The 27,796-nt window shown below is 38.3% G+C and overlaps 1 long non-coding RNA gene across 1 annotated transcript; it reads right to left on the reverse strand.

Moving 5' to 3' along the window:
* Positions 1–98: 98 nt before the first annotated feature.
* On the reverse strand, positions 99–27,470 carry LOC126955470 (uncharacterized). Its single transcript, XR_007725936.1, has 3 exons — positions 27,132–27,470; positions 7,301–7,933; positions 99–662 (listed from the first exon to the last, which is right to left on the reverse strand). It is a non-coding gene; the product is annotated as an uncharacterized LOC126955470 (long non-coding RNA).
* Between the last annotated feature and the right edge of the window lie 326 nt (positions 27,471–27,796).

Here is a 27,796-nt window from a genome sequence, read left to right on the forward strand (position 1 = left end):
TGCATAAACTCAGGACAACTAATGGTGCCCTAACCTCAGTAACCGTTCATAGGCTGAAAATTGTCATTTAAATCAGGGGTCCCCGGCCCCTGGGCTGCTGACCAGGACCCTCTGTGGTCTGCTGGGAACTGGGCGCACAGCGGGAGGTGAGTGTGGGGCAATGGAGCATTACTGACCAGAGCTCGGGTCAGATCAGCGGCGGCATCAGATTCTCACAGGAGCGCGAACCCCGTTGTGAACTGTGCGTATGAGGGATCTGGGTTGCGGTCTCCTTATGAAAATCTAATTCATGCCTGATGATCTGAGGTGGGACAGTTTCGCCCTGAAAACCGTCCCCCATTGAAAAGGTGTCTTCCACAAAACCGGTTCCTTTTGCCAGAATGGTTGGGGACCACTGCTCAAAATGGTATGAACCCAGAAAACGGTTTGTCTTGGTACATTCCATGTGATTTCTAAAACTAAGATTAAGTTTTCCTCTGAAAATTGGCAGGCCTTTCCTCATATAGTCTGGGGTTTGAATTTACATTCTGTGCAGGATCAGGGAAATCTCCTGTAAACATTACCTCAAAGTGCTCCCAGGTGGGTAACCCCTCTTGGTTCCTGTCAGGAATAAAGGAATACCTTTATTGGATGCCATTCCTCACCCAGGCTCCTCAGAGTTCCTAGGAATTAAGTTTGGACAGACAAACTTAACAGAGTTTCTAGGAATTAAGTTTGGACAGACCGTTTATTATTTAACAGTAAAATAATAAAAATAATGATAATGATAATATATGAGGAACTACAGCCTATCAGACTTATAATACTAAATACAATGGAGATATCAGACACAGAATCTAAAATGCCTGTATATGAAAAAGTGATTGACATTTAAAATTCAATGAAAAGATTAAGGAGAAAATTAGATACAACTAACGAGGAATTAGTGATCCATAAAAACCTTTTGAGAAAAGTATACAGACCTAAGTACAGGGAGGTAAATAGAGGAAAACAGAATAAAAATAAAATTGTCTAAATTGCTTCTAATTTAGATTCATCTAAGAAGTTCTCAAACTTATTGGTGTTAAGATTTATTTATTTTCTTAAAAAATTGCTGAAGAGAATTCCAGTGCATTTAAAGACTAAAATAAGATTTTAACTTGTTACATGTAAAAATGAAATTCTATTAAAAAAAGTCATATACTTTAGGGTTGAGATTCAATATAATAATTTTCACTGTTTCATCAATATATCATCCAGTAAAATCATCTTTTATTTCATACATTACTGCTTGTGTGTACTGGTAAATAATGTAATGACTACTAGTGCAGTTTGGTATAAATATTTTGATCGGTGCTAAGTTGCAAAAAAACTTTCCTTTCCATTGCTTTTGCTTTGTGGAAATGTCAACATTTAACTCTGTTAAATAGAAAATAATAATAATAAAGAAAGAGTATTAGAAACAGTCAGAAAGAAAATAAATCACCTATTTAAAAAACAGACAAATTGACAGAATTTTGATAGCAAATAATATCCTATGCTAGAAGGCAGTAAAATATATACATACAGCTTATAACTTAGACATGTGTATTTATTCAAGTTATCTTTAAAAAACAACTGCAAGAGGAAAATAAATTATCAGACAAATTAGAATTGAGAAAGTTGACTATAACAGAACTTATTGTAAAGCGACTTCCAAGTTTATATTCCAAGAAAAGAAAAATAAACTCAAAAGTGATACCTGAGATTCACAAAGGAATAGGCAAAGAAATTGGTAAACATGGGCAAACCTAAAAGAATATTTTCTACATATAATGTCAAAAATATTTAATTTACAGAATAAAATCTGTAAGTATGTAAAATCAGGATAAGAATAAAATATAAGCTTGAGGGCGTGATTAGAGCCAAAAGCATTCCAAAATGTGTACATTTTCAGGAGGAGGATGTATATAGGATAACAATAATTTTGGATTTTTGAAAGATACTTATAAAAACTTTCAAGCACATAAAACAACAGATTTTTGCTATGTGACTTTTAAATCAAGTTAAACTTAAAATGAAATCGAAGAAAAAATACAGAGAAGCGAAAAATGACATAGCAAACACGGCAAATAGAAGGAATTCCAAAAGATGGCAGCAAAAGTAAAAATGAAGACCACAGTCATTGACCATCTAATTCACAGGATTCAAGTTATCTTCTGCGATTACATGTAACAAAAATATCAAAAATTTACTTATTTTCACAAGAAACGCACTAAGAAAAAAGAGAAAGACTGAAAATAAAATTATGGTGAAAGATGAACCACACAAATACTAACCAAAATAAAGCAAGGTAGCCCTATTAATATTGGATGAGTGTAGCATGAAGGTAGGTCATTAAATAATTAGGAAATTGCCCATTCAAAAGGAGGTTGTTACAGTTTTAAACTCATGTCTTATATCAGAACGTGTTGCTATGTAACAAACACCCAGAAGCTTTGTGACTTAAAACAATCACATACGTAGCTCACAATTCAGCTGGTGATTTTCAGCTTGTGTGACTAGAGGGACAAGGTCACCTGTCTCTTAGGAGCCAGCAGTCTGTCCATGGCCTCTTCACATAACGGTGTTAACAGGAATCCCAAGAGTAGCAAGAAATGGGAAAACCAAAACACTTGTGATTTTAAAGTTTCCACCATTCTCACTTTTCCTAATATCCCGCCTGTCAAAATGACACGGAAGGCTAAATTCAGGAGGTAGAGCAAGACTCCAAGTATCCAAGGGTGGAAGGACCTGCCACAGCATATCAGAAAGGCGCGAATTTAGGGAGGGGAAAATTGCATGGCCACTTTCATAATCAACCTCAATGCATTTAATAACTCAGCCTTAAAATAAAGAAAACACAAGGTCAAGAGATTGAGACCATCCTGGTCAACATGGTGAAACCCTGTCTCTACTAAAAACAGAAAAATTAACTGGGTGTGATGGCGCGTGCCTGTAATCCCAGCTACTCGGGAGGCTGAGGCAGGAGAACTGCTTGAACCCAGGAGGTGGACGTTGCAGTGAGCTGAGATTGCACCACTGCACTCCAGCCTGGGTGACAGAGTGAGACTCCGTCTCAAAAAAAATTTTTTTTAATTAAATAAATAAATAAAGCAAATATTGGCAGAATCATAGTCAGAAAATTCTAAAATAAAATTAGAAGACATAAAACATCTCCTGATAAATAATGTATTTATCACTCAAAAAATTATTAAACATATGTGTGATTTCAGAGACACGTTAATGAGCCTAACCTAGCAGGCATATAAAACAGCTTGCACTACTCATGAGTACACTTATTCTAAAGTACACACAAAACATGTAAACATTTAACTTGTCATATTTTTGGAGTTTCACTTACATACAGTAAGTCATATACATTTTAAATGTACAGATTTTACTATGATAATTTTGTATGATAATTTTAGGGTTTTGTGAGATGTCCTTTATCACATAAAGAAATTTCCCTTTTATTCTTAATGTTCTGCATGGCATTTAAAACTTAAATACCTAGTAATTTTAGAAAATTTATTTTTCTGTATCTTTTGAAAAAATAATATGCTTTTTCCTTTATTATGTTAATATGGTGAAGAACCGATAGATTTTTGGTTGTTTAACCAATCTTAGATCCTGGAGTCTCACTTTGGACCGATTACTGGATTCTAGCTTCTCACATTTTTTTTTTAAGACTTTTCAGTCTATATTCATGACAGATAGAATATTGTTTGTAATTTCCTTTCTAAGATCTTGCTCAGATTTTAATATCAATTATGTGGTGGTTTTATTAGGCAAGTTATGAATTTTTTCTTCCTTCACTATTTTCTGAGTTTGTAAGACTGATATTATTTCTTCACAAAATATTTGATAGAATTTACCAATGAGTCATTAATACCTTTTTAATATTATGAATCCAGTGTACACATCTATTTTTTTTCTATATCTTGGTGAGTCTATTTCAGTAACTTGTGTCCTGAAAAAGTTTTTTTTCCATTTCATCTAACTAGTTGAATTAATTGGCATAAGGATTTTGGTATTTGAGGGGTATACAGTGACCTCCCTCCCTTCATCCTTCATACTCAAAATTTTTTTTTTCTTTATCAGTCTTGCTAAGTGTTCATCAGTTTTATCAATTCTTTCAAAGCATTAGATTTGTCTCTGCTGATTTTCTCCACTGTCAGTTTTTTTAAGTTATTTATTTCTACTTTCATTTTTATTGGATCTTTCTTCTACCTCCTGTTTAATTTGCTCTTAATTTCATAGCTTTTTAATCATAAGCTGAGATGATTATTTTAGACTTCTCTTCTAGTATTTCTTTCAAGATAATTTGATATAAAATGTTTTAATTTCCCTTGCTTTTCTTCTTTGACCTAAGTAATTCAGAAATTCGTTAATTTCAAAGTATTTGGGAATGTTTAGCTATTTCACTATTTTTGGTATCTATTTTCATACTGTTGTAGTAAGAGAATCAGAACAAAGGCTTTTTAGAGGATTTTGATCCTATAAAGGTTATTAAGGTTTGATTTATTGATCAACCTATCATCTACCTTGATTAAAGTTCCATGTGCCTTGAAAAATGTGTGTTCTGAAGTATCAGGGAAAACCCATCCCCGATATTCAGCGTGGGTTCTTTTCTATTTCCCTACGTGTTGGCCGGTCTGAGAAATAAAGGGAAAGAGTACAAAAGAGAGAAATTTTAAAGCTGGGTGTCCGGGGTGACATGTTGGCAGGTTCCGTGATGCCCCCTGAGCCGTAAAACCAGCAAGTTTTCATTAGCAATTTTCAAAGGGGAGGGAGTGCATGAATAGGGTGGGGGTCACAGAGACCACATGCTTCAAAGGTGACAAAAGATCACAAGGCAGGAGGTCAGGGCGAAACTAGAATCACTAATGAACTTCCATGTCCCGCTGTGCACGCAGTGTCATTGATAGGAAGGCGTAAATGTCCACGAAATCTTCACAGTTTATGTTCTGCTGTCATGGCTTTGGCCGCTCCCTCCATTGGGGTCCCTGACTTCCCGCAACACTGAAGTCAGGGCGTAATGTTCTAGAAATATCAATTAGGTCAGTTTGATTGATAGGGTTGATTAAATCTTCTATATTATTACTTATTTTTTCTCTGTTTTTCTATCAATTACTAAAAGAGAGGTATTAAAATCTCTATTTGCCTATTCCTCTCCTTACTTCTGCCAGTTTTGGCCTCACAAGTTTTTGAAACACTGTTATTAGATGCGTTTAAAATTATTTTTGCTTCCCATTTAATTGTACTTTACATGATCCTGCAACTTTTTATTTGTGGTTTGCTGACTGTGTTGGAGTCTGCCTTTTTGAAATAATAATACTGACACCCCCGTTTCCTTATGCTGAGTGCTTTCTTGGTCTCCAGGTTTCTTTTCATGCACATTCCATTTGTCTCTTTCTTAATATTTCAAGTGTGTTTCTTTAAACAGCATCTTGCTGTACAGTTTGTTTTCCAGTTAATCAATTCATGGACTAATTTTCATTTACAATAACAATTTCTTTTTACATGCTGTTCTCAGGGTATTTTAGTTAACGCACTAATATGTGTTGGTTTAAGGTTTTACCACCTTAGAAGATGTTTTCTTTTTGTCCCATTTATTTTTTGTTCTGCTTCCATTTTCTTGCCTTATTTTGGAAGATTCACATGTTTAATACTCTTTATTCTGTTGTATTTTAGTGATACTTCTTCATGTGCATCTATGTGTCTGTGTGATTTCAGTATATTTCAAAAAATTATAATGCAAGAGTTACAATAAAATTTCAACAACATCTCACAATAAAAATAGACAAGTAAAGAAAGTAGACAAGTTACAAAAAACACATACATTTGTGTATCACACATAAAATAACCAATTTGTAACACATTTTTGGTTCATGTTGTATATTTTTCCTTATGAGTATACATATTTATGATAGAATAAATGTTTTGAAATTGAAAACAAATAAGCACTTTCATTGTTAAAAGGCCTACTCCAGTCTCCTACGTACACTTCCCTGTCTGGAACATTCACTTACTTATAACTTCTTCATTTGCGTGTTCAAGCTGGCAAAGCTTATAATTTCTACTTATTTTTCTAAATGTTGCTTTTAGTACCAGTAACTAGAAGTTAGGCAAAACTGCTTGTAAAATAGAAATGTGTTAGCCACTGGCCCTGGGCAAGCTTTTAAAGTGTACAATACCGCTCTTGGAGGCAAAGAAAGGACTCCAGGCTATTGTGACTATTGGAGGTTTTGCATGTCCCATGTCCTGTCCATCATTTGGCTGAGGTTTTCCACTAATGCAAATCATCAACATTATACTTAAAAAATTGTACTCAATTCAAATCCACCTTAAAATTAATTTTAAAGCAAAAAGCCACATTTAACAAGAAGACTTCAGTTATGTTCTATAATAACAAAACAATTCATTATCAGATTCCTGTAGTTAGCAATCTTCCTTCAGGTATTTAACTTAGGAATAAATTACTGGGACAGACACAGAAACAGCTACACAAGAATTCATCTGTTGTGCCAAATGAAACATACAAGAACTTGCAAGGATAAAGTCAGAAAACCCCAATCCTCTCATTTCTCCTTCAAAAAAATCATATCATAATTATGAGTTAAAATGTTACTCTAAGAAGATCAATTGTTTTGAATGTTATTCTCTTTCAAAGTTGATTTATTTTAACAAAAACTGCTATGTCATCATTGGTGCTTTTCATTTTCTGATGCACAGTGAAATGTCTATAATCCGAACTCAGACTTACTCACGTTCATTTCAAGTCATCTCTCAGCAAGCACACTCATATAAATTGCAATTTATCAATTAAAAATAAGAGGATTCGTTTGCTAATTTCAAGGAAATGGCAGTAAGTTGATGAAATGCACTCATATAAAATGAAACTAATGGCATCTATAACAAGGAAATGAATCTTTTGTCCTTCAATGATGTGCAACATATTCGTAAATATGCTTTCAATATATCAGGACCGAAGTTATTAGACAAGTGGCCTGAATGCCACACCATGCATATTATAAAAATATCCCCATTAAGCCATAATTCTATTTGGCAGTTTCTGTCTTCATGAAAGATAATTTTATATGGGAAACATTTATATGATATACATATAAAATCAAAAATAACCAGTACCTGAAGTAATGTATAAATGATAAAAATGAGCAAGATAGATAAAGTGTCCAATGGCTGATATCAGTGTTGAATAATATTTTAGTCATTTACATTAAATTTTCACCACTTCAACTAATGAAATATGAAGTACAAGGAGAGCTTGTGATCATACCATAATACACCATACAGGCAAGTAGACGACCTTTCCAGTGAGAAGCCTCAGCATCAACATCAAACAGATTATCGTCCTATTGACGATATTCATTACATATCATAATTTATAGAGATGACTCTAGGAATTCATGAAGGGGTCTTGTCTACTTTTGGTTATGCTGAGTGTAAATGGCCTAATTTTCAATCTTCTCTTAAAGGTCACTTTCATAACTGATACTTTGTAAATTTTTAAATTTTCATTTTAGTTTTCTTTTCAGCTAAACTAACTTCCAATTCCTCCACTGTTTCAACTTGACGATCAGGGGGACGAGGCATAGGCATGGTCTTCTATCTTGTTCCCGAATCTCTGGAAAAGAAAGTTGGGAAGCTTGGAGATGGATCTTCTGTAGCCCATGTTCTAATATTTGTTCTTATATTATTATTTGTCCTCAACCTGCACTGAAGCAAATAATTATTTTAACAAGAAGCCTCTTCATAATAGAGACTTCTCCAGCAGTGAGCCGTTTTCTCAAGGAAAGCCATTTCTCTGTCAGAGCAGCTCTTCCCCACAGCAAAGGTATTCAGCCTTCAAATGCACCAGTGGGTCCAGATAATTGTACAAAGAGAACACCTTGCTTCATAGACTCATCACCTGCAAGTGGAAAAAGAGGGAGCTTTTTAGCAACGTAGCAAACTGCAGACTCTGCTAAAGGCAGCATGAAAAACAAGGTGCTTCTTGTAGCAATCAGAGAGCATGGCTCACGGAACAAAGGTGTTACACAGCTGAGGAGAGAATACGCAAAATGAAAGCACTCTGCCTGCTAAACACCCAAAGGATCATCTTCCTTCATTGGTTCTTTACAATTTCTATCAGCATGTTATCTGCAAACATAACAGAAATTAGGGGCAGTGTTTAGCAACCTAAGACATTCGAGTGGAAGCAGTAAGTATTCAGATAACGCATGCAATCACGTTATTTGGATTAATCTAAGGATTACTCTGCAAATACTGTTAGCTCAAATTTGTAAAGTAGTTCCAGAAATAAAGGGGTTTGTACCATTTGCAATATGTTCTGCATACAACATATTCTTTAATCCCTCATGTGTCAACTTGTCATGCATCTGGAATATTTGATTTCAAATAGCCTTATTCAAGGAACTGTAAATGCCCATCTTCCTGATGGGAATGCCAGCTCCTTAAGAAAAGGTTGGTGGAAAAACAAAACCCACCTCTTGACTTTATACCAAATGTGGAGGCCTAAATTTTCAGAAAAGTCCAGTCAGCACTTTGGTTTCCTGAACCGCTTTGTAAAACCCAAAGCAGTGCTGGAGAAGAAGGAGAGTGTGAGGCCACTGAACACAGAGCATTGTTCCAATTACAGAAACACCTGCACTGTGTGGCTTTATGCTGATCTGTTGTGAGCATTTTACACAGTGTTTAATAGTCCTTCAAATTCCTCTTTCTGCAAAATCCAAAATGGGCTGGGGGTGTTGCTGGCATGCTAGGGGCTTTAGGGGGCCTCTTGCTGGGGGTAATTTGATACTTTAGCCACGATGGAGAATGCTTGGCCTGGTAGAGTCTCAAATGCCACCCATAGACACACTAATTAACAGCCTCTGTGTATTGGCTTCTGGGGGAAAAAAAAAAAGAGAGAGATTGTTTTCTTTTACTTAGTGAGAAACCATTGTTGGAAAAAGCAATGACTCAGCTTTTCAGCAGTGAAACTATTTACATGGGCAAAAAAGGCTGCAGCAGGCTTGTAAAAATCTTGCTGCAGATATATTTTTTTCTCTTTCCTTATGCAATTGTGGTTCAGGTAGAGCCATGCATTTTCAAACATCTTTTTGAACATCTATTGCTTAAAATAAACGTACTTTACTGCCAGAGGACTCAAGCAATAATTACCTTAATTATTTCTGTTTACACTTGGAGAAATGTGGCATCTGAAACTGCAATATGAGACTTGTTGGGCTTTAAATATTCCTTTTCTGTATGGTTAGTAAACACCAAAGGATGAATATAAAGTTTATCTGTATTTATGCGATGGTTTCAAAAACCACACTTCTAAAGTGCAGCTCCAGCAGTTTTTAAACCCTGCCAAGTATATTTTGAAAATCTCCTTTGGAGTAAAACATTAATGAGGTAGCATAGTTTGCTTTTCTAAAGACAAAACTACATTTGGAATCCTTTCCAGTATGATTCTTACTGTGATTCCAAACCTCAAAGTAAGAAGAGCACACGAGTAGGGAAATGGCATGAAACGAATATGACTGAGACCATTCTGTTTATGTCACCGAGAAAAGATACACAGACTCTAAGCCCTTCTTATAGTTTGTTGGTGGAAGGCAAGTACCAGCCTGCATGCCTTCATGTTCTTAACTTCCTCAATAAAGAAATTATTCCAGCAAAGAAGTGGTGACTTCTTATTTTAATTCTAACTGCTTAATTTTTTCAGTGACTTCGGTTAAATTAGAATATTTTTCTTCAGCAATATTTAAATTCACTGAAAAACAGCTAAATTTAATAATCCGTCCTCGAGGATTTTTAGAAGTCACATAGCAGAAAGAAATAAAGGTATCTCTCATTATGGTAATAAACTACCCGTGTTAAAGCCACGAAATGCAAAGATGCTAACAATAACAACAATTGTACAAGAAAGTCAATCTACAGGGACCCCAAAAATTACTAAATATTACTTTCAAAACCCAATTAATAGTAAGCCTCATTTTAGCCATTGGCTGTACCATCAAAGTTGCCATGTATCTAAGAATAAAATTGCTTTTTGTGTCTCAATGCCTCATCTAAAACCAAAATACGTGCCCACTGATGATCAGGGAGTGCTGTGAGCCTGACTCTCCACATTACCGCAGGCCCTGCTAGTGCTTGAGAAGTGATTATGTGAACTGGAGTTACTCCTGTCACACGCAAAGAATCAGAGTGAAGGGGTTTTGGTAAAAAGCAGGACACAAAGCACCCACTCCGGGAACTGTCTGGAAAGCCCAGCTACCAGAAGAGCAGTTAGAACCTTAAGACCAGTTTTGCCCGGAGGCTGCCCAAATGACTTGCCCTGACTCTAAGAATGTCCAGGTGAAACTGTACCTGCCACCATTCCTCACCCTGTGGGATTTGCCAGCTCCCGACAGTCTTCACTAGCACCAGTGAACTCACTTTGAAAACAATTTACATCACATTTCTCCTTCCCAAGAAAACTCCAACCTCTTCCTTTCTTCCCAGGGCATACAAGACCACCGTGGGCTGTGCGTACACCCTGCACTGCAATTCTGTTTTTATATATATTCTCAAGGAAAACCTTTTGCTTAGAGATTCGTCACTGTCTTTTATTTCACTGCAACAGTGTGAAGGTGAAGTAGGCTCTCGGGTAACACCATTAGCCCTTACCGGCCATTCCAGTGAGTACATGAAAGTGCTGGTGCATGGGCTGGACTTTTAGCTGTGGTTGGGGGCTGCTAAAGTCTCCTGTGATTACAGTCAAGTACCAACTTTAGAACTTAACTAAAGGGTAATAGATTATTGCTCTAATATTGTTCAACTCACTGCTAGAAAAAGTTAGATCTTTAAAAGTTCAAGTGACTCTGGCACTTTGTATAAACTTTCAAGGGTGTATTCTGTAAAAAAGCTTTGAAATTACCAATTTATTTTCTCTCTTGATCATTTTTTTTCCCCACAACATAAAAAGAGGTGAAGTAGGAATTAAGAGTTGTACCTGAAACCAATGGGAATTAAATTTAGAGGTGTATTTGTGGTATTAGAATTCCTTGAATTCTACCCTCATTTAATTTGAAACAGCATTTGCTCTCTTGGTTTCCTATTGCTTCTTTTTTCCCCTATGCATTTAAAACTTCATTGGTTCTCAATTTAGCTCACCAAACAAAGGAATATATTAAGGTTAAACCTGTGTTCTTTACAATGACTGTAATTTTGTAGAAAGTGCCTTGTATAAAAAAGTTATTTTAAATAGTATTTGCTAGTGAGCTTTCTCTCATTTTTGTTCATTTATAGATGGAATTAAATATTGACTCAGAAGGGAAAAAAATGCTTGTCATACTTATAGCAAAACGAAAACACTTGGGGGTCTATGTAGAAACGTAGTGTCTGTGTGTTAGTCTGTTTCCACACTGCTGATAGAGACAGACCTGAGACTGGGCAATTTACAAAGGAAAGAGGTTTCATGGAGAACTCACAGTTCCACACAGCTGGGGAAGCCTCACAATCATGGCAGAAGGCAAGAAGGAGCAAGTCACATCTTACGTGGATGGCAGCAGCCAAAGAGAGACAGAGCTTGTGCAGGGAAACTCCCCTTTTTAAAACCATCAGATCTCATGAGATTTAATCACTATCACGAGAACAGCACAGGAAAGACCTGTCCCCATGATTCAATCACCTCCCACCAGGCCCCTCCCACAACACGTGGAAATTCAAGATGAGATTTGGGTGGGGACACAGACAAACCATATCAGTGTGCCATTTAAACAAAAGCTAGGGCAGGCATAGTGGCTCACACCTGTCATCCCAGCACTTTGGGAGGTCAAGGTGGGAGGATCACCTAAGATCAGGAGTTTGAGACCAGCCTGGCTAACATGGTGAAACACTATCTCTGTAAAAATACAAAAATTAGCCAGGCATGGTGGTGTGTGCCTGTAATCCCAGCTACTTGGGAGGCTGAGGTAGGAGAATCGCTTGAACCCAGGAGGCAGAGGTTACAGTGAGCAGATATCATGCCATTGCACTCCAGCCTGGGCAACAGAGCAAGACTCTGTCTCAAAAAAAAAAGAGAAACTAAAATGTTTGTTTCTTGCTGGGTACATCAGTCAATGAGGATTTGTCCTGGAAATGGCTGCAGGTGGAAACAGCTAGTGGCAAGCCAAGGACAGTATTGCACACACACTCGGTAAGCATTTAGGAAATGTTTGCTGATGACAATGACTAGCAGAAAGCACTTCCACTCAATGTATATTCAAAGTGATTTCTAATACTGCACAGGCCAAATCATTACTGATGAATTACGCGATAGCAACACTCCCACCTGTAGGCAGGCCTCAAAACCAACACAGTTTATTAGCCTCCAGGCCAATCACAGAAATTATCTTGTTTTGTTTTACAATGATTTAAAAATGTGTGTAAGCATTGCAGCTCTTTGAATGCCCCCTTTTTTTCTCTACAGAAGTCTTACTTTGTCTCTCTTCCTGACATAGATCTTTAATTGACTGAAACTTTCTTTAGTTCAATTAAGTACAGACTTTTTTATTCTTTGACTTAAGATTTTTTGACTTTATACAGTGTGAAAGTAATAAACACTCAGTAGACACCACGCTTCAAGCGCCCATGCAACCATATTGTTTCTCACTTTCAGTACAGTATTGAAGACACTACATAAGATATTCAACACTTTATTATAAAATAAGCTTTGCGTTAGGTGATTTTGACCAGGAGAAGACTAATGTGAGTGTTCTGAGCACACTTAAGGTAGGCTAAGCCAAGCTATGATATTCGGTAGGTTAGGTGTATTAAATGCATTAAATGCATTTTTGACTTATGACAATTTCAAGGTATGATGGGTTCGTCAGGGCCATAACCATATTGTAAGTTGAGGAGCATCTGTACTGCATCATCCCAGGACTACTTTAATAGGACTTAATTTGTAAAGACACCAGAAATAGACCTAGAATGGCTTCAGAAAATCCTTTATCTGGAGAGTCAAGCTAAGACCAATTTCCTCACTACTACACTGGAAAGACAAACACTTAGTGAACTTGGAAGTTATCCATTCAAACATTCCGTAGCCTGGTTGGTATCTACACGTATCCATGCATGGACATGGTGTTGAAATCAGGCTCTACTTAGGAAATGCTGGTTTGGGAAAAAATGACTCAGGTATTCTGCCTTGTTGGTTATGATGATGTTTTCTTGAGAGTTTAACTCTATTATATTGTAGATGCTGGATCACAAGGTAAGTGGGCTGAGGGAATACTGACTTCCAATAAAAGCAGTGCTACAATTTCATTGTAACTTACATGACAACTGACCAGGCAGAAGACAGTGAAAAAGGGGACTCTTTAATGATGCCAATCATCCAGGAAAACGGCGTGATTATAGGCACATGAGGGCCTGGAATGCATTTAAAATTGTTTCCAATTTATAAGGGTGATTTTATGAAACTGAGAGGGCCACACAGAACCAGGAAGAAAAAATAAGAGTCATTCAGAAGAGAAGCAGCAGCACAAAGGAAAGTCAGGTTTGGTGAGATTAAATCTACCCTTCGAGATATGAAACTCTCATTCTACAAAACTAAAATATTGCATAATAATATTTTCTTTTCAATAGTACATTTAGCCATATAAATTGATTTGAAAACACAAACCTAGTCACTAAATGCCCAGGAACTGTTTGGTAGAGATTTGCAGGTAGAAAAGAAGCCGTCCGATTCACAGGGATGTGGGATCAGCTACACCTATTGTTCGCTTCCAAGGCAACTTGACATTCTTTCAGATTTGATCTAACCGGGTTAACCATGTGGGCTGGAAATAATGCTGACATGCATGCAACGCTTGCCGGTTGGGCTGCTCTCGTAAGCTCCGTGTAAAATGGACTAAAGAAGCAGGGATTTTAGAAGAAACGCTTTGTGAGATTCCAATTTTGAAGCTATCGTCTCTGTACTGTGAGGAGTAACATAAATAAAAATCTGAAACTGGATGGCATAAGAGAAGGAAGTATGTTCCTTAGAAATACCACGCAGATTTTTGACTAGGTCCTAGGAGGACAGAGTCAGAAAAAGAAATTACTTTTTATATGCAATATATTTAGCTGAAGCCCTGGGGTGAAATGATAGGCTCATGATGAATAGATACTCTGGGACAACTCAGAGGTCCCTTGGCTTTAAAATTCCTGGATACTGTACTTAACCTTTAGAACTCTCCAAAAGCATACTGCACGCAAGTTGCTCCCTTGAAAATCCCGATTTTGAAAATAAAATCTAGAATTACAGAGCAAATTATGACCCAGTGCCTGTGTCCAAAACACATATATGTGGCCTTTGAAGAGTGGATACAGCTGGGGAAGGACTGCTGACAGAAAGTGGAGGTAGTGAACTGTGGGCTGCACTTGAACAAATGTTTTTCTTTCAAATTGGTGAATATACCCTTTAATATTGAGGTGTGTTAAAGCGACTTATTTCCTAATCCTTGCCTCATAGTTCCTGCTCACATATATTTCTTTTCTAAATGCAAATTTCTATTGCAGAAGTCCTTTTTGATTTATAACTTTGTTTTGCCAAATCGATGTATTTGTTCTCCAGTAGGATAGATGTTAGGTAAGTTTGAGCACTTGTGAGAAACACTGCAAAACTTCACTTATATTTGTTTTGAGCAAAGAAACGGCCTGTGACGAGGGCCAAAGATACTGAGGAAGTGAGAGAAACTAAATGAGCCTTTAGTCCAACCTCCTTCTTTCACAAGTGGGGAAATAGAGGTTCGGATATTTATTCCAACTCATTTAGCTTGGGAGTTTATGGAAGAGAACCTAAGCTCTTTTCACTCTGTCCGGTTCCACTACTAGGAAATCTACTTACGGTTTACCTGGGTTGTTTTTGTGATTGTTTAACTGGGAAGAACAATTATAATCAAACCATTATTGTTGATCTATCCTAAAGGTGACATGGTTTTCTTGACTTTTTCAAATCTTAAATTAAAGCACACATTATTAAGAGTTCGTAAATTATAGAAATCTCAATTCTCAAGCATCCTGGATTATCCACTGTGGTGTGAGACTCCAAATTGGGGGCATATAATTGGTGGTAACATTTTATGTTCCGGCAGCTTTTCATGTGTCAACTGAGACAAATGAAATGTAAATAAAACATTTTTAAAAAACAAGTAAACAGAAAACAACGTAAGTGTCCATCCGTGGATGAATGGATAAACAAAATGTAATGTATACAATGGATATTATCCCGCCTTGAAAAGGAGTAAATTCTGATGCACTACAACATGGGTGAGGCTTGAAGACATTGTGCTAAGTGGAATAAGCCAGTTATAAAAAGGCAAACACTGTGTTTCCACTTTCTTTTTCTATCTTTTTTTTTTTTTTTGAGACAGAGTCTCTCTCTGTCACCCAGGCTGGAGTGCAATGGCGTGATCTTGGCTCACTGCAACTTCCATCTCCCAGGTACAAGTGATTCTCCTGCCCCAGCCTCCTGAGTAACTGGGATTACAGGCACACACCACCAGGCCCAGCTATTTTTTTGTATTTTTAGTAAAGACAGGGTTTCACCATGTTTTCCAGACTGGTCTCAAACTCCTGACCTCAGGTGATCTGCCCTCCTTGGTCTCCCAAAGTGCTGGGATTATACGTGTGAGCCATCGCACCCAGTCTGTTTTCAATTTTATATGAGGTGCCTAGAGTATTCATATTCATCTACAGAAACTAGAATGGTGGTTGTCAGGGGCTGTGGGGAGAGGATACTAGGCAGCTGCTTAATGCGTATAGAATTTAATGCATACAGAATTTTAGTTTTGCAAAAAGAAAAGAGTTCTGGAGATTAGTTGCCCAATAAGAATGTACTTAACACTACTGAAATGTGCATGTGAAGATGGGTGAGATGGTAAACTTTAGGTTATGGGAGCTTGATCGCAAGTTAAAAAGAAAACAAAAAACAAGCATAAAAATAAACAGCAGCAACAGCAACAACAAAAAATAAACAAAATAACTCCAAGGGAAAATTCAAGTCTGATTGTGAGAAGTGAAAAGACAAGTTTCTTTGATTTTTCTTGCTTTGGTTTTTAAAGAAGTAGTAGGAACAAAGCTGTCAGTTTGAAAAAAAAAAGAAAAAAGAAAAAAAAAAAGAGAGGGAAACCAAAGCTGATGATAGTGATTATTTATTTATAATTAAGGCAGAATTACAATTTTAACATGTGAAGAGTCAGCACAGCACAGAGGGTAAAACCTGAAGTTTGCTCAAACTGTGTTTCAGTCCCAGCTCAGCTATCTAATGGCTGTGTGACCTCAAACACGTGATCTACAAAGTGCCTCAGGCTCCTCACGTTAACATGGAGATAATCATACTATTTATCTGAGAAGGTTGTTGCAAGGATGCAAAAAAATTAAGACACCTAATGCACACAGAAGAACTTAAAATTGGCATCTAATAAATTCCATATAGTAATGTTACATTTAGAAATCCAAAATAAAAATGAAAAAATATTATTGGTTAAATTCTTTATAGTACATAATCTACATTGTATACTATTAGTAGAAATTATAATGATCAAAATAACCCTTTTATTTGGTTGCAGAAATATTTTACATTCTTCCAAGATGATTTTATTCCAACCTGTCATTTACAATCTCTCTTAATATAAAATTTCAACAGAGAATTCCAAAGTTTTTGCATTTCTTTTTTTAATGACAATACTGAACAATGTTTCACGTTGAAAGAAAAAGAAGGAACGAAATATGGAATTCATTTTTTTATCAGGAATACTGGCTGAGGAAGAACAACTACATTTCTGTTGTTAGGTACTGAATGCTGAAATCACAGTGATGATTGAATGATTCATGGCTTAGCTGTGTTCACATATTTTTTTTCTGCTTTAGAATCTGCCATCAACTAGTGGTTTAGATTTGATACTGATGATACTGCATAAAAGAGTCCATCAGGATGAATAGCAAGTGACATGGATAAGAGTATCACATGATACATGTAAGATGCCTTCACCGTTAGAGTCTACAATGTATTTGGAACAATGCATTACAGATGTGTCTTCACCAATATGTAAGAAACTAGGGAAAAATTAATTATTCATTAAATTTAACTCAATCATTCATATAATCAATGTTAATACAAAGAAGATATAATAACAAGAAAAGGAAAAATTTCCCAGGAAATCATGTGAAATATTCTTCACACAAGATGAAATAAATGTTAGGGAAGCCATGGTAAAATTGTTGAGATAAAGGTGAAACAACCAGATAAACAATCAATCAAACTTCCAGGAGAGTTTATCATTAAGATCTTAGAATGAGGCATATGTTGAGACTATTATTGCACCCCTAATTAATGTCAAAATTTTTATTGGCTACTGTTTCAACATACAATTTTATATCTCTGACCTATTTTGCAAAGTAAGGACCTTAAAATATTGCAGATCATTGCATTCATCATATGTGATCTCTACTTCTGAACCAAACCAAACAACAACAAAAAAATAAAAACACTTGCAACATCAAAAAGCTGCTTTAAGTGAATTGTCACTAAAATTCCCTTCAGGGTAACAAAATGCCTTAGGAAAGATATTATTAGACTCCAATGTCAAAGAGGCTATGAAAACCAAATGTCTCTCTGAACAAAAGGTCCATTCTACCCCAAGTTCATCATCTGCACACAGAAAAAGACAAGGATAAGAAGAATATGTACACATTTGTGTATACATTTTACAAACCACAAAAACACTATGAAATGAAAATAGGGAGCCATATGACAGTTAAAAAATAGATGCCCAACGAAATTTTATTAGCTGAAATTGTGCATGAGAACTTAACATTATGTTGTGATGCTCTTTAATTATTTAGCTTAATATTTAAAGAGTGTGTTAGTCTGTTTTCATGCTGCTGATAAAGACATACCTCAGGCTGGGCAATTTACAAAGGAAAGAGGTTTCATGGAGAACTCACAGTTCCATGTGCCTGGGGAAGCCTCACAATCATGGCAGAAAGCAAGAAGGAGCAAGTCACATCTTACGTGGATGGCAGCAGGCAAAGAGAGAGCTTGTGCAAGGAAACTCCCATTTTTAAAACCATCATGCCTGTAATCCCAGCACTTTGGGGGCCCATGCGGGCAGATCACAAAGTCAGGAGATCGAGACCATCCTGGCTAACATGGTGAAACCCCATCTCTACTAAAAATACAAAAAATTAGCCGGGTGTGGTGGTAGGTGCCTGTAGTCCCAGCTACTTGGGAGGCTGAGGCAGGAGAATGGTGTGAACCTGGGAGGTGGAGCTTCAGTGAGCCGAGATCACGCCACTGCACTCCAGCCTGGGCAGCAGAGCGAGACTCCGTCTCAAAACAAAGAAACAAACAAAACCATCAGATCTCAAGAGACCCATTCACTATGATGAGAACAGCACAGGAAAGACCTGCCCCCATGATTCAATCATCTCCCAGCAGGTCCCTCCCACAACATGTGGAAATTATGGAAGCTACAAGATGAGATCTGGGTGGGCCACAGAGCCAAACCATATCAAAGAGGGAGAGGTAGTTTTGAGATCTACTCTAGTTCTAACTATTCCTACAACATGCTGGACAATTTTTTTCTTTTTAACAAATTTGGAAAAGCTTTGACTAATTAATAAACGATGTGGTTCACACAGTGTATTTCTTGTATACGTTTGAAGCAATCCTGGTCAACTAAACAAAATAGCTAACCTCCTAAGAAAGTGAGAACTACAGTTCATATCATGAAAATATATTTGAAAGACATAATTTAGAAGGTTTCTTCAAAATATTTTTTGCTGTAACCATGGTAAGAATTTCTTCACACACAGAATTTCTGTAGGTTTCAAAAAATACAAAGATAAGAAATCTAAAAATTGAACTTTGTACTAACACTCATAAATATTTTAGATATTATTTTTCAACAAAACAGACAACTAAGAATTCTTGAGAGTGATTAATCATCTACATATGCCTAATTATTTTGTGTATACACCAAATGTTTATAAACATGACATAACCTGAATTTTCTTCAATTTCTATATTTTTAAAGCTTTGTTGACCTCAAAATTCATTATTTAAAATTACCTTTCCATGAATTTACTTCCTTTTAAAACCTTTTTTATTGGCTAATCTTGGTAGAATAAACCAAATGTTGACTGTCTATATGACCCATGGTAAACTAACTGCTATATAACAGAAGTTTCCAGAATTTATAATGGTTCAAACACAATAAAAGTTGACGTCTTACTCAGGTAACATTAGTTAGTAGTTGGATACATCAGTGGGTGATCCATCTCCTCACAGTCATTTAGGGATTTATGTTCATAAATATTTGTCATCTACCATGTGTGGCTTCTAAAGTCAACCTAGGGATTATCTCCATTGCAGCTTGCCATAAAGGGTGAAGGACATGAAGTCACATCGTGCAGTTTAAGGACTAGACCCAGATGGCACTTCTTCTGATCATTCTTTTGGTTTGAACTTGGTTACATGACCACATCTATTTTCAAAGCAGACTTGAAAATAAGTGGAGCTGTGTCCCTAAAAATAGGAGTTAACATCTCCTACAATAGGTAGCACAATTCACTGTGTTCATGAGCTCTTAGAAGGCAGGAATCTTCCTAAAATTATAGACCACCTGATTGGGAGGAGAATAATGGCTTTAACTGTTCTTTATCCATTACAGATGCATATAACTGATTGATATTTATGAAGCCAAGTTGTATCAATTTGAGAAACTTTCAAAATGACTGACTTTTATCATAACACATAGTGAAAAGCAATGCCTTTTGAGGACGTTGGGTAAAATAACACTGGGCCTTCTACTGACCTCAGATAGGAGCCGATCATAGTAGGAAACCTTCATATAAATCAAGGACGTCTTCATACACCTCCAGAGTTCCGAATGACAGCAGCTTGGAATTGCCAAGCTCCACTCTTGGTTGGACAACTTGTCTAGTCTTCCGGGTGTGGCCGCGCATCCGTAGATGGGTGAGTTGTGACATGCGGAAGAGCTTTGAGGAAAGCATCGTGACTGACATCCGCTGCCGGAAGTCCCTGCTGCTGAGCAGTACGGCGCCTCCTACAGGCGATAGGGAGCTCTCAGGCTACCAAGCGGGATCTAAGGGGAACTTTCAACTTGCTCCAAAACTTGACAGTGTAGACAATGCTAAATAATAAGCGGGGTACAATAACCTGGTTCCCAACTCCGGTACATGCTGCACGTTGCCTCCAGGCCAATCTGGAAACACGTCTTCAATCCTGCCGTGCTCTTGCTCAAGACTGCGGGGATTCCTCATTTATCCCAGATTCCTTGGTGGTGTTTTTGAAGACCTTTACAGTTGTGAGCTAACCTACCCGATAAATGTATCCCCAACTACCTACCTGTTAAAAACATTCACTGCAGCTAATCTGACTCACCAGCCCTCAAATATGATGTATATATTTTTTCACTCATACCATGAACATTTGACCATTTTTTTCTTTGCCTAGATAATATCTTGATTTTCTTTCAAGATGAATCAAGTCTGAATTTCTCTATAACAAGCAGAATTCAGAATAAGTTCTAGCCTCCTTGTATATCCTGTAGCCGTTATCACCTAAACCACCCATTTTTCTCCTGGTTTATTAGCACTTGAACTGTTTGCAATATGTTTCTTTTCCTTATGCTCCTTCACTGCGGCAACTGAATTTTTAAAACATCAGAAAAAAATTGATTTTGCCTTTTTTCATCCCCCAATGTGTTTCCCTTATGGAATGCTTGATAAACATGCACTGACTAGTCTACAGTTGTGCCATCAACACCTGCAAAATAATGCTGAGCACCGAAGAAGGGGCTTAACTGGAAAGAGGCTGGAATCATATGTATAAACCAACTCCTCCTCCAGTGACCTGTAATGTTAAAAGAATGGTAGCAGGGTTAAGTGACCAGACAGATACTTTGAGCACCTGCAGTGCAAGAATAACCATCACAAAAAAAAAACCAGAATCTTTTTGAAGGAACTTCTATATCTAAACTACAAAGAACATCAACATAGTCATCATGAGACAAATCTGAACTTGGTTGACTACCACATAAGATAGGAAAAAATCTAAGTGTTTTTCCTACTTTTTTTTTTCTTTTTTTTTGAGATGGCATCTTGCTCTATTGCCCAGCTGGAGTGCAGTGGTGCAATCTCAGCTCACTGCAAGCTCCGCCTCCTAGGTTCATGCCATTCTCCCGCCTCAGCCTCCCAAGTAGCTGGGATTACAGGCGCCTGCCACCACACCTGGCTAATTTTTTGTATTTTTAGTAGAGAGGGGGTCTCACCGTGTTAGCCAGGATGGTCTCGATCTCCTGACCTTGTGATCCACCTGCCTCGACCTCCCAAAGTGCTGGGATTACAGGCGTGAGCCACCACACCTGGCCTCCCTATTCTTACACTCAACACAGCACAGATACTTTTCTCTAGCAGATACCAATTAGGCGTTCTATAATTCAGAGCAAGCCTGACACTGTCTACCTGAAGTAAGAGTCAAATCCCACAAGCTAAGGGCTCAGTCTCACAAGGCTGCCTCCGACCTCAGTTGCCAATCACAAGTCTGGACCTCCAGAATTTCTGACCAACGAACTAGCTACTCTGTTCAATTAATTTGCTAGAGCAGTTCACAGAACTCAGGAAAATAATTTACTTACATTTACTAGCTCATTTGCAAAGGATTCATCTGAACAGCCAGATGAAGAGATACATAGGATGAATTCTAGAAGGTTCCTCAAACACAGGATCTTCTGTCCTGTGACATTGGGGTGTGTGACCCTCTTGGCATGTGGATGTTTGCCCACCTGGAAGTTCTCTGAATCCCAGAGTTAAGGGATGTTAATGGAGACTTTATCATGTAGGCATGATTGATTGTCAGCTCAGACTCCAGCCCCTCTCCCCTTTCCAGAGGATGGAGGCATAAGACTGAAAGTTCCATCTTTCTAATCGTGGCTTTCTGGTGACCAGCCCCCATCCAGGATCACCAAGGGACATCTCGTTAGAGCAAAAGACACTCCTATCATCCAGGTAATTCCAAGGGATTAGGAACTCTGTGTCCTGAATCAGGGTCAAAGACCAAATACGAGAACAAAGATGCACCTAGCACCCTTATCACTCAGGAAATAACAGGAGTTTTTAGAGCTCTGTGCCTGGAATTGAGGATGGAGATCAAAATATATGTTTCCTATTAGAAATCACAATATCACAGCTTTCCTCCTCTTATTTTATAGTTTAGCATTATTTTCAGATTGGATCACAATGGGAGGTGTCGATGCCAGAATTGGGAGCATCTAAAATGTGTAACCCAATCCTGCATTTGACAAGAGAAAGTAGACTTTTATGACCATTTCCTGTGTCTATTTTTAAATGACTTGCGTATTTATTCAGCGGGTATATGCATTCCTTTTTAGCATTTCCAAGTAGAGAGAATGATGATATCCTGTACATTGTGAGCTAGGTTATTGATGGGTTTCTCAGTATTATGGGGGTTTGGTGGGAAAATATTATGTCTGAAAAATTACTTCATCTTTTTAGTAACTATGTACTGCAGTAGAAAGGATGAATAAAGAAAGGAATGAAATGTGGGAGGAAGAAAGGAAAGACAGGCAGAAAAGAAGGGAGGAAAGGAGAAATAATTGAAGGATGGAAAGAAAAAAGAAAGGGAAGAGGGAATAAAAAAAGGAAGGAGGAACAGAGAAGAAAGAAGAAAGGAAGGAAATCTTCTAAAGCATATTTTGTCTTTCAATATGAGACAAGTTGATTATTTTAAAACAGGTATTTCAGATTTATTGCTCCATTTGCAGAAGTTTAGGAACTACATGTTAAGGAAATATCGTAACTCTTCACTTGAAAATGGAAAAGTGATAAAAATAGGTGTTATTCTTCTATTCCCTTTGTACCCTTTGAATTGCTATAGTTAAGTGGTAAAGTCTGAATGAACATGTTACGATATCTCTGTAAGTAACAGAGATAGATGCGGCACTGAGGTTTTCTAATTGCTGTGCTTGCTGGGTCTGGGGGCAAGTACAGGGAAATGAAAACCAGCACTGCCCAGTCGCCTCTTTCCTCTGGGCAGAGGAGGCAATGGTAAGTAAATAAAATAGAGCTGCAAAGATTCTTTCGATTCCCATCACGTTCAATAGAAGAATTTCTGAAAATTGTGAAGCCTATTTATACTCTTCTTAATCAGAATACTAGCAGGTAGCTGCAAATGTTCACTTTGTGGGAAGAGGGGATAATTTAGGTTCGAAGATAGGTATGCCAAAACCTGGGTGGAATTAGAGCATCCAGGGTGTTGCAGGAATCAGCTGAAGACGGCACGCAGGCTCACAGCCCCCAGCTCCCTGCAGATCAACGTGTGTGCAGAAACCAGTCTGCAGCCTTTACTTGCAGACACACGTTGGTGGGTTAGGTGTTTGGGGAAGAGAACAGCATTTGCAGAAGGTCCTCAGGTGGAATACACGTACTAACACTGTCACAGGGAAACCGCTGAAGCTAATCAGTGTGAAGTAATATTTTGTGAGGCCCCCTCCATCTCCTACCCAGAGCCGGGTCTTCCTTTCGTCTGTTATTCCCTGGAATCTGAGGGAGTAAATCTGTCTTCTCGAGGGTGCTTGAGGCGTCTCTTTCTACTCATTATGTTCACAATTAATTCTAGTCTTGAACCTGTGGAAGGTGCGCGCTCAGCCTGGCCATCTGGGTGGTCCTAACTAGCATTTGGGTGGCCACACTTTTTCACATGCTGCCAAACCAGGAGCAGGAAGGGCGGCTGAGGACCGCGGGGTGACGGGTAGAGCAAACGGCGAAGTCCAAACCTTAGCTACACAGTGTATTCTGGAGCATATCTTGAGCCTGAGGACCTGTCTGCATTGATATTTTTATGAAATGAAACACTGCTCTTGTACTATCTCCTCATCGTGGGTTATTATATTCCTCCAAGGATGAGCCCACTACCCTCGCTTTACACAGAAGCTCAAGGGCACACCCGTGAAACATATCAAACAACCTGGGAATGAGAAACCTCTTGAAATCGTCATGCCAATGGCAGTTGTTTGGGGGATGAGTATCTTGGAAAAAACATCCCTAAGGTTGAGTGACGCACAGCCATGTATCCAATCAGAAATAATGTCCACACTAAGCTAATTCAGAGGATATTGCAAAAGGAATGATGCATGTAAAAATTATTAGGCTAGACTTTTTCACATACACTTGCTTCCTAAACTCTTAGAAATAAAAATATACCACAAGTCTAAAATACTCCCACAATAAAATGTGTTTCAATGAAAGGCCATTATTTCATTAAATGTTACAATGCAATACCTATTTTTCTGGGCAAAACCTAATGTAATAGGATAAATGTTTTTGTTTTTTTCAATGAAAACACCGCCCAATATGTTTATTGTTGGCCCCTTGAACTATAGCTATCTTGGGATAATTTCTGACTATATTAATCACTCATTCAGTGTGTAACCTTAATTTTCTCACTTGCAATAAAACGTTTGTATTAGTCCTTAAATGTCTTGTGTACTATATAGTTCAGTCATCTGTAGTAATTTATTAGCTGTAGGTTACATATCATGAGACTATTTATAAACATATTTTCTAGCAAGAGATTCAACATGCAATCTGATGGGGCATTTATCTTTCTCTATAAATCATATTTTTCCCATGGCAGAAGTGAAACACTGTTCTAATAATAACTTTTAGCATTGTCTCATTAAAATAATCTTTTAAACATATCAGTTTTAAGGCAGTAAATTAACTGAAAATGGTAGCATGACCTATGCCCAGGGTTTTGTGGGCATGACTGCCAACCATGTTTACTAGGAAAATAGTTTAAAGACCAGTATAAGAACAGACACACTTGGAATAAATAGTTATACAAAGTGGGAAGGTTTTCCTTCTGCCATTACAAATTCATTGTCTCCCTTCTGAGCCGGGCCTGAGTAATCAAGGGCAACCATTCCATGTGTCTCTCATCTTCTTGACTTTTCCATTTTCCACAAATGATTCCTGCCTTTTTTCTTGTTCTTCCTGGACCTTGGTATCTTTGTTATGGAAAAAATAGGGGACATTCATGAAGATTTTTTGAACATCTCGAGTTCACTATGAAATTCCCTAGGTTGGCTTCCTTCTTTTCCTTTTTCTCTGATTGAACGTGGAAGAGTTATCCTTTTTCTCGCCGAAATCTGATCCTTCTTTACCTTAAACCTTTCTGCCTCAACCCACTCTCCCCGCTGCACCTTGTCCCCTGGCCGTGGGCCCCTCCTTCTCTACAACTCAGAAGATCCTCCTCTCTCCTGCTGAAAATTCTCCCATTCCCTTCACTGCAGTCTGGTGATCGTGTTCATCCGTTTCCTTCCTTCTGCCAACCTGTGTGAGTAAGAATTTCACGTTTGCTCTCTTCCATCACTTTACCGTATATTCTCCAAAGAGTCATTCTCATAAAATATAACTCAGATCAGTGCACGCCACTGTTCAAAACCCTCCAAAGTCTCTCCAACATATGAGAACGCTTCCGAGTTCCCTACCCGGTGCCGTTCACAGCCCTACGTGCTCCGATGTTTTCCGCCCCTCAGACCTCATCTTCCCGCCCGCTCCCCTTTGCTCGGGCCCTTCATTGTTCCCCAGTCCCACCCGCACGGCCCCGCTGAGAGGCTGCACTGCCTCATGTGCCTGCAGGGCTTTCTCCCTCACTGAGCTCAGGGCCCTCCTCGAAAGCTCCTCGGTAAAGCCTTCTCTGTTCTCCCATACATAAATGTGTTTATGTTTTCTCTCTGTCCGCATCAGTGGCTGGGCTCTATTAGGCCAGCGAATTTGTTTGGTTAGTTCACTGCGCTAGGACCATGCCCAGCACAGCGTTTGGCTCATAGCAGCCCTCAAAAAAAAAAAAAAAAAAAAAAAAAAAAAAAAAAGGCAAAGGAACGAGCGAAAGGTTGATTGGAATTTATTACCAATTCCCTCCACATCCCTGTGGCTTCTTTTCTCTCACTTCTGTGAAAATTCAACAGATGACGTCGTATGTAAAAGGGGTCAACGAAGTCCCCAAAGTACTACCCAATGGCTGCTTTGCTTTTCTTATCTCTCTGTGCTCTGCGGCATTTGAAAGTGTGAGTGTCTGTTTCTCCTGCTGGAAACTCAGGCCGCTGTTTTTCCTGCTATTCTTCCTGGGTACTCACTCCCTTTATTTACTCCTTTTTCCCTTAAATCATGATTTTTCTGCTAATTGCTCTTCAACTGTTGCAATTGTGTTGGTAATTCTGTGATTTCATCCTCGGGTTTCTAGTCCCGTTTTCCTAATTTCTCTGGGTAATCTGTGCTAATCCCATGACCTCAGTTTACACAAGCTAATCTCTAAATGAAGATCATTACTCTCAATAGTTCTGCGGGACACCCTATACGCTTTTATAGGATTGGACGTATCCCATCAGGTAACTTGAATTCAAAATCCCCTTCAATATGTTTCTCTATTGACCATCTCTAATTTAGGGTAATAGCTACACATCTCCCCGTTGTCTCAAGACAGAAACTTGGACACAAATTCATAACTACCCACTAGATGTATCCCTTCGGATAACTTGAATTCAAAATCTCCTTAAATATGTTTCTCTATTGACCGTCTCTAATTTAGGTGAACAGCTACATGTCTCCGCATTGTCTCAAGATGGAAACTTGGAAGTAATTCTTGACTCTTCTGTTCTTTGCCCTTCTTGCATATGATTAGCAATGCATACGATTATCTTGCATATGACTTAGCAAAGTCATGTCATTTGCCAAGTGTAGTTAAAAATATTTGCTTGGTCTACAGGAAATCATTAATGTTTTGTAACCATGTAAGTTATTAACAGTGGATGATTTTAGGTCTAGGTATTATTATTAAATACAGGGACTGTTTCCAGGCACTGAATATGAATCATAAATTAGGGTAGACATGAGATGTGATTATGACGATATTCTAAAGGTCTGTGATCCTAGGTCTATAGCGGCACGGTGAGAATTAGAATAACCTGGAGACAGACCATTGATACATGGACTTGCCTGGCTGTGTTAGAAAAATACTTTCAAACCCAGGCTTAAAATAGCCACATGGCGTTGCTGGCACTCACCTCATTCACACAAAGAGCTCCCTTGACACTGAGCTGCTGACGAGAAAAGGTCTCCCTGGGGGAAGAACTCCAGGGTTTGCCAGGAGGCTAAGGTAGGAGAGCCTGGGCAGGTCTGGGCGGGCCTCGGCAGCTGCACAGCAGAACCCGCTTCCATGTCTGTATTCATTATCACACACAGTACTTGGATCTTTTGATCAGGTTCCCCAAATTATTCTGAGGCGTCCGTGTTCACTTCTGGAGCTTTGTGTCGGCAGCCCCTGCCCGAGGTTGCTTACAGGCTAGGTTTCATTTTTCCTCCCAGCTGAGGAACAGACAGCAGCCTCATTCTGAGGAGGTGCACGTTGAAAACACATTTATTTTTTCCTGTGACTCGTTCAGAACCACATTTTGCAAAATGCCCTGTGACGTGGTTTGGTTCTATGACCTCACCCAAATCTGTTATTGAATTGTAATTTTCAACGCTGGGGGAGGGGCCTGGTGGGAGGGGATTGGATCAAGGCGGGGATTTCCGCCTTGCTGTTATCCTTTAGTGAGTGAGTTCTCATGAGATCCGGTTGTTTGAACGTGTGTAGCACTTCCCCTTTGCTCTCTCTCCTCCTCCACTGTGGTCACATGGGTTTACTTCCCCTTCCTGTTTACCATGATTCAAGTTTCCTGAGTTCTCA

This window comes from Macaca thibetana, chromosome 5 (assembly GCF_024542745.1).
Source record: "Macaca thibetana thibetana isolate TM-01 chromosome 5, ASM2454274v1, whole genome shotgun sequence".
Lineage (NCBI taxonomy): Eukaryota > Metazoa > Chordata > Mammalia > Primates > Cercopithecidae > Macaca > Macaca thibetana.